This window comes from Ovis aries, chromosome 7 (genome assembly GCF_016772045.2).
Source record: "Ovis aries strain OAR_USU_Benz2616 breed Rambouillet chromosome 7, ARS-UI_Ramb_v3.0, whole genome shotgun sequence".
NCBI lineage: Eukaryota > Metazoa > Chordata > Mammalia > Artiodactyla > Bovidae > Ovis > Ovis aries.
In genome coordinates, this window is record NC_056060.1 from 61418453 (window position 1) to 61426233 (window position 7781).

Sequence of the window (7781 nt, forward strand, 5' to 3'; positions counted from 1 at the left end):
GAGAAAATAATAGCATTCTAAAGTGCTTGATTTTCTTTCCTCACTTTCTATCTTCCTTCAGCTCCTAGACAACAAAACAATGGTTCTTTCTTCATGTGGAAGAGTAAACTCCATAAACACAAATGGCTAGAGGGCCTCACAGCAGTGAAATTATGGCTTCACAAGGACTTTTTTTTTTTTTTATGAAGAAACAAGTTTAAAAGGACCTTTCTCAATTTCTCAACATACTTTAAAGTCATGCATATTTCAATGATATAATTAAACTGGCAACACTAAACATTGCTGACTGATAAATGAGCCCAAAATAATTAAGTTCTGTTCTTTGTACAATCAAGATTTAGTGTAGCAATCAATCTGGGTAAGAATTTGGAGTCTGGAGACTTCAGAAGATGAACAAGCAAGTAGCTAAAACTGGTCATGTGGGAAGCTGGTTAAATGAGTACACATTTTATACATAGCTGTAGATACCTTTCATATTTTAATCTTCATTAGAACCTGGTTGATTCATTGCTCATGTGGTCCCATACTAAGCTGGACATGGCGTGCACGGAAACAAACAATAGAACTGTATAAAAGATGAGTCTGTATATTCAATGAACACTATGGATATTGAAAATCTAAAATAATGACAGACTGAAAATATATAAGCTTTTTTTCAAAGTCAATTCTTCACTAATAAGAGGTACAAAAACTGTGATGAAAAAGCATTAAGGATCTAAATACTAAGAGTGATAAAAGGAGAGAGAGATCACACTATACTTTCCACATATATATTTATGGAACTATGAGTGTGATTGGGATGCCTACTCAGGCCTTCCATTTTTATTTTCTTCTGCCTAACTCTTGTTTCCCTCCTTAGAATAAATCACACAGCTTTCATTACCCTAAGTAACACTCTACTGCAAGGGTTTCCTCTCTGGAATCAGACTGGTCAGAGAGAGATGTTCATATTATTTCTCCTGGGGTCTGGAATTCCAGATTTCAGCAGACTGATGCACTTAGCAAGTCCATCAGGCAAGTCAAAGTAAATATAATTAGCGCAGTTAGGTGTGTTAGTAACTATTGAGATTTACAGAAATATAAATATATATATACATACACATATATACACACATACACACATATATATACATATACAGATATATAATTTTTAAAACTCTCTCTTGTTGGATCAGCTTAAGAAGAAACATCCTTCTCAGGAAAATGCATCTTCCTTTGTAGTGGGCTAGGAAACAGACATCAGGATATACCTGATGTCTATCAGGTATCACTGCAATTTAGGGAATTGGGGAAAAGAGTGTCCTAGTATTCAACAAAATGAGCATACACTAGTTATGTTTTGGCATCTCCAGTTAGGGACAGCTGGTTCCCTTTGACTCTGGGTGCACACGTCTGCCTCCATGAATGTTAGCATGCGGCTAGAGTGGGGGAGCAATGTCTACACCAGCGCTTGGCCCTTTGTAAAGTGGAAATTGCACTTTTCCTAAAAACGGTTTCTTTTCCCGAAACCATGCAACTCGACCAGCTGAAGGCACAGACAGAATGATAAACACACATTCCCCCAGAAGAGGGGGAAAGGGGGAAGGGTGGGGGAAAAAAACACCCCAAAACCTTTGAAGATAAACAGGTGCGAACAGAATGCAGCCAGTTGCCAATAACACTTAAAACTCCATCTTCCTTACTCTGTAAACAAATTCAATGGGGAAATATCGCGCCGTGTTTCTGAAGGTTTAATTCGCTAGGCTGTCTCCGTGAATTAGAGTCAGATCTAAGTTTCACACTCAACAGCGGTTTTCACTGACGACTACTGTTGCCCTCCCAGCTCCTAGAAGTCTGCTTCCAAACTGGTAAGCCCTTTCCTCCAGGCACCCTTGACCTCACTCCTCCAAGTCGTCACTTGTATGTATGGCCCCTTGAGCGGCGTCTGTCGCTCTGCCCGGCCCCAAGAACAGTAACCGCGAACAATGAGCCAGACAAGGGACCCACCCAGCGAACGCCTGCTCGCCGGCCGCGCGCGAGCCCGCCAGCACGGGACGCTGGAGCTTCGGGGCTTTCAGCGGCCCGTCCTTTCCCTTCCAGAGCCCGAAAAACACAAGAAGGTAGGTGGATCCCACACCCGGACTCCCGCGAGCACCCAGTCAGCCTCCCTCTCAACACCCGCTGTTAAAGATGCTGTATCTAAGAAGAAAACCAAAAGAGGGGGCGGCATGGTGGTCCGGCCGCTGCCCACCGGAATCCAACTGGCCCAGCAAGGGCGCGTAGGCACTCACTTGCGCCCGAGTCCGCGGCAGGCTGAAATCCCGAAGGATTTGGGGTGGGGGCAAGAGGTGGGGCCAGGAGCCATAAAGTGGCTTCCGCTCCTTCCCCACCCCCGCTCCCTCCCCGGCCTGGCCCGGCTCTGGGATCGGGCAGGACACAAAAGACGGGTCGCATCCATGCCAACAACTCTGCCACCGCCTCCGTCTGCGCTGCGCAGGGCCACCCGGCGGCGGGGCTTCGCGGCCGGGTCCCGGTGCCGGCCGGGGCGCACTCGGAGGCTGGAGCATCCCTGGACGCCGGCGGAGCCCTCTGGTCCGCCTTTCGCGCGGCACCCCGCCGCGGGAGCTCCGAGCTCCACAGATAAAAGAGGCTGAGGCGGCCGAGGAGAATTGAGAGAAAAGGCGAGACTTACTCGGGGGCGGACTCCCGCTTCGGACTCGGCAGGTGTCAGGCACCGCGGGCCCAGGGCTGAAGGCGCTGGCGCAGCTCCGAGCTGGGCTCCACTTGGCGAGCACGGGAAACTCCCCTCGCCCCTCGGCCCCGCGCGCGCTCTTCGCTGTCCCCTCACCGAGCGACGCAGGCACGCTGCCCACTGCCTCCGCAGCCCCGGTGGGTCTCGCTGCCCTCCTCCCCCGGCCCGCCTGCTCCCCCGCAGACCACACCCTGTCACCTCAGCGGCCCTCCACTCCTTCCTCTTTGACACTTCCACCCGTTACTCCTCCGTCTGCGTCCTCCCACCCCCTTAAACCCACGTGCTTCTGCCGCTCCGGCGGCTCCGAACTTCCCCTGCCCGAGCCCCCACCTCGACTCGGAGAACCCCACCGTCTCCAAGAGGAGACCAGGTCCAGCTCGGGCTACCATGGCGGCTGGCTGACCTTTAGGTCCTCGCCTGTGTTCCCCCAGCCCCTGGTGGACACAGGACCCATCCTTCGGATGTTGTTAATGCGATGGGTTAGGCATTGAGTACTATATATAAGGATGTAATTTTTGATGTGCCATTTGTCACTTAATATCGGAGACGTTTGTTCCCCGTGTGTCACCTAGTAATTACCTAGCAGCTATTCACTGGGCGCTGGGGATGGACTGTCAGCCCAGCTTTCTCCAAATGCAAAAAGCCCACAAAATGCCTGAACACATTTTTTTACCCAATCCAAACCCAAAATACCATTTTCTACTGACCCCTCCCCTTTCTTTTAGCTGTTGTTATAAAAGGATTTTTATATTCATTTTTCCCTATTCTGCAGAGTTAGAGATTTCTTTCCAAGGGCTCCCTCAGCACTATTCATAGTTCCATGATAGTGCTCACCACCCATTTGGTGTTCTCTCTTCACCTGCCTCTGTTACTGGTCCATAACTTTCTCTAGACAGAACTTTGTCATGCTGGTAACTTTCTCAGCAGCTTCTTGTATAGTCTCCACTATATACTATATGCTCAGTATTTAAAGGAATGAAGTGTGGAATCATATACTTGCCAGTATCCCAACTAACAGGTCAGGTAGAAAACAAAGCTTTTTGCTTTTTATTTGGGTGATTTTTCATGCATTCCTTAATGTAATACTTAAAACCTCATTTGTAGGTATTTCCTACTTTTTCTACCTTGGTGATGGTCATTCAGCTTGAATTGCTAAGTGTTTAAACTGAGGCTCAGTGTCTCTGCAGACTAGCATAAGCTGCCTGGGCTGGTGTTCTTATCATATTACCATCCTGCCCTGACTATCCAGCCTGTCCTGACTGTCCAGTGCTACATCCTAAAGCTACCTACCAGATCTACAACCTGCCCAACCAGCTCTCCTCCAAAGAGAAAGATTTACCCTTTTCATACCCTCTTCTGTAACTCTTAACCCCCTCAAGTTCAAAGCAAAAAGCAAAAAAAAAAAAATCTAAATCTAAGCTCAGACTGCTTATAGTACTTATTATCTTAACTCTTACACTTAAAATTCTTTTGGCATGGTATTTTGCCTCAGCTATCCTTGTGTTTTACACAAGGATTCTTTATTTCTTTGGTTTCTCAGTTGAAATAAATATTAACTAACATTTATTAGAGATAGCATGTAACAACTAGTTATTGTTCTAAGTACTTGACATATATATATGTGTATATATATAATCTCATTTAATGTTCAACAACCCAACAACCATATGGAGGCTATTTTATAAATGAAAAACAGAGTGAGAGAAGAAGTGGGGTCACATAGCCAGTAATGAGTGAAGCAAGGATTAGATTCCTGACAATCTGTTTTAGAAGCTGCTGTCTAATCACCCTGCTATGTGACTTTCCACAGTCCCTTGCTCCTAAGAAATGTTAGCAAATATTTTAAAATAATGAGTATTTATTCATCTACACTTAGTTTCATAGCAGGAAAAAAAGACCGTAATGAAATGAGAAGAAATTTACATTATCAGTGGCATCTGATTGGCCCTGACACCACCAGAACTGCTTTCTTTGGGGTATCATGGACCCTTCCCTGTAACCTATATTTGAAACATGTGAGGGACACAATTCAGGCTCATGATTTCAGGTGTGTGAGACAGCAAAGGCTTCAAGGTTGGATTGCCAATCTTTCTAGTCTAAAAGACAACCCCACCTAAACTGACTCCTGGCTAAGGCTACCAACAAGCTGATTTCTGTTCTTCAGGGGCCCTGATCTGTGCAAGGCATCCCCTCAGTCCCTGTGGCAGACTGAATAATGACTCCCAAAGACATCCATATCCTAATCCCTGAAATTTGTGAAACGTGACTTTATGTGGCAAACAATGGGCTTTGCACATGTGGCTAGTTAAGGATCTTGAGGGTAGATTAGCCTGGATTGTCAAGGTGGGCCCTAAATGAAATCACATGTCCTTATTAGAGGGAGACAGAGAGACATTCAGCACAGAAGAGGAGGCAGTATGACCAGAGGCCAGGATTCAAGTAATACAGCCACAAGCCTACAAGTGCCACCAGTGCTAGAGGAGGCAAGAGAGGGATTCTCCCCAAGAGCTTCTTGAATGAGCATGGCCCTGCCTGCACGGTGATTTCAGCCCAGGAAAGGGATTTTGAACTTAGCCTCTAAAACTGTATGAAAATAAATACGTGTTGTTTCAAGCCACCAAGTTTGTGGTGATTTGTTTTAGCAGCCAAAGAAAATGAATACAATCCCCAACTCTAGAAAAGATTTCTATACCTGGGAATGAAATAGAAGAAAGATCTTCCAAACAGTTGGTCAGGCCCCTCTTCTGTGGCTGGCAGAACCAATCGTTTGGGAGAGGAGGGGGGCATTTGACCCCCAGCACAATATTACAGGGACTTAACCCGGTGGCTCACTTCTGCCAATGCAGGAGACACCAGAGATCCTGGTTTGATCCCTGGGTCGAGAAAATCTCCTGGAGGAGGAAATGGCAACCTACTCCAGTATTCTTGCCTGGAGAATCCCATGGGAAGAGGAGCCTGGTGGGCTACAGTCCATGGGGTTGCAAAGAGTTGGACATGTCTGAGCACACACATAATATTATAGAAAAGTTTTCCATTTTAGATGTCATTACTTCCAAACAATAACTGAGATATACTTTTATAAATCTTCTATTTAGTCTAATAATTTTTGAGATTTTGATATTGAACCACCAACTAAAAATCTTAATTTATCTACTTAATTGTAATATATACTGAAACTATATGTAACTTTGCCCTGTATTTCCAAGTCCCCTGTAAATGTGTTATCATACTTTCATAATTTTAAAAAAAGAAACTTAAAATTTTAAATTTGTTTCCCATTATCTGTATTTATAGTCCCTAAAATGTATAATGGTTTAAAAATATATATTCTATAATTTTCTAGTGAATAGCAAAAATATATTTTCATTGAGCTATACGTGTTAATCTGTAAAATGAAAAATATACATAAACTCTCCATAAACTTTGTAAAATTTTTCTCATATTTTGACATATTTGGAACCTCAGAACAAATAAACAAAAAATGTGGCCCAGTCTCTCAAACTCTGTGAGATCATATTAGCTGAAATTAAGAACTAGATTTTTCTATCTGATTTTTTTTTCTTGCTTAGGGCTACCAGATAAAATAACCCAACTAAATTTGAATTTGAGGTAAAAATAATAATTTTAAGTATGAATCACTGTGCCGTGCAATATTTGAGACAATAAATTGTCTATTTTTCAACCTGTTGTGAGTCATCAATGTTTGGGATTTGGAGACATGCTTATTCTTAATAGTTATTGTTTATCTAAAATTCAGATTTAACTGGGTACCCATATGTTTATCTTTTTCAATCAGACAAACCTGTTTGACTTTTCTGTTGCTTGTGCATTTTCCTGTTCTTCAACTTTCCCCTGACCCACTACCCCTACCCACCTTAATTTTTATTAAAAGTAACTAATATGTTTTCACTTAAAACAAAGCTAAAGTCAGATTTGATCTCTCACTGCTGGCCTAGGGCTGATGCCTTGCTCCATACAGAAGAAAAGGGAATAATGTGACTCTTCTAAGATTTGGTTGCAGAGCATAAATCTCCTCTAGGGGGAATTTCCCACTGTCACACAGAGTGTTTCTGTCAGTTCAGTTCAGTCTGTCAGTCGTGTCCGGCTCTTTGCCACCCCATGGACTGCAGCACGCCAGGCCTCCCTGTCCATTACCAACTCCTGGAGATTACATGCTACTATTTATCATAGCATGCTACTGTTTATCATACAAATAGTAGATTGGATTAAACTGAAGACTGTTCTTTCCTTTTGAACTAGTATTCCCCTGTCATTCACAGTCCTTTTGCCAGCAGTAGATGAATATTCTTTGCCCCTTTCACGTCGTTTCCAATTTCTGGCACTTAGATTTATAGAGGGTGAAACAAAAGGGGAGGGGGAGGATAGATGATAATTCGTATGACTTGTATTGAAACATAAGGGACAAATAAAGCAAGTCAGGTAAATCACTAAGTTATCTGAGATTTAGTTTCTTCTGCTGTAGAAATAGAACACAAACCCTTTACATATACTTTATACATCTCTAAGCTCTTATTTGTACCATTTTTTACATCCTTTTCAGATGTATAATATTTTCCATTTTGAATTAAAATTAATTGGAGACTTGAGAGAGTCAGTTCATGATTTGAATTTCTGTGATTTGGATTTCAGTTCCTCTGCTTATTAGTTGAGTTAACTTGATAAGTTTATAATTTCTCTAAACGAATTCTCACCCTATAACGGAGGGATAACACCAATCACCCCATAAAGCTGTCTTGAAATTACATGAGAAAATATCTGTAAAATGTTTCACACAGTATCTCATACAGAATACTCAATCAATAAATGGTAACTATTAATATTTTTTTATCTCACTTGATACAATGATCCATTCCATGCTTTATCCCCCATTCTTGTCTGCTACAATGATTTGCACATATTAAGAGCTCAAAAATATTAAATGCATGAAGGGATATAAGGTAATTTATATGAAAGTGCTGTGAAATTGACAAAGTGTTGTCAAGTTTTAAGAGGTTAGTACTGATAGTAATAATTAATAAGTAATAATAGG

At 42.7% G+C, this 7781-nt stretch overlaps 1 protein-coding gene across 2 annotated transcripts in view; it reads right to left on the reverse strand.

The window, feature by feature from the left end:
- SEMA6D (semaphorin 6D) overlaps window positions 1–2978 on the reverse strand; it is a 645898-nt gene extending 642920 nt beyond the window's left edge. For both annotated transcript variants that reach the window (XM_060418647.1, XM_042252508.2), the window contains exon 1: window positions 2672–2978. The gene's annotated coding sequence lies outside the window, so the exon portion shown is untranslated. The remainder of the gene's footprint in view (window positions 1–2671) is intronic.
- Window positions 2979–7781: the final 4803 nt, after the last annotated feature.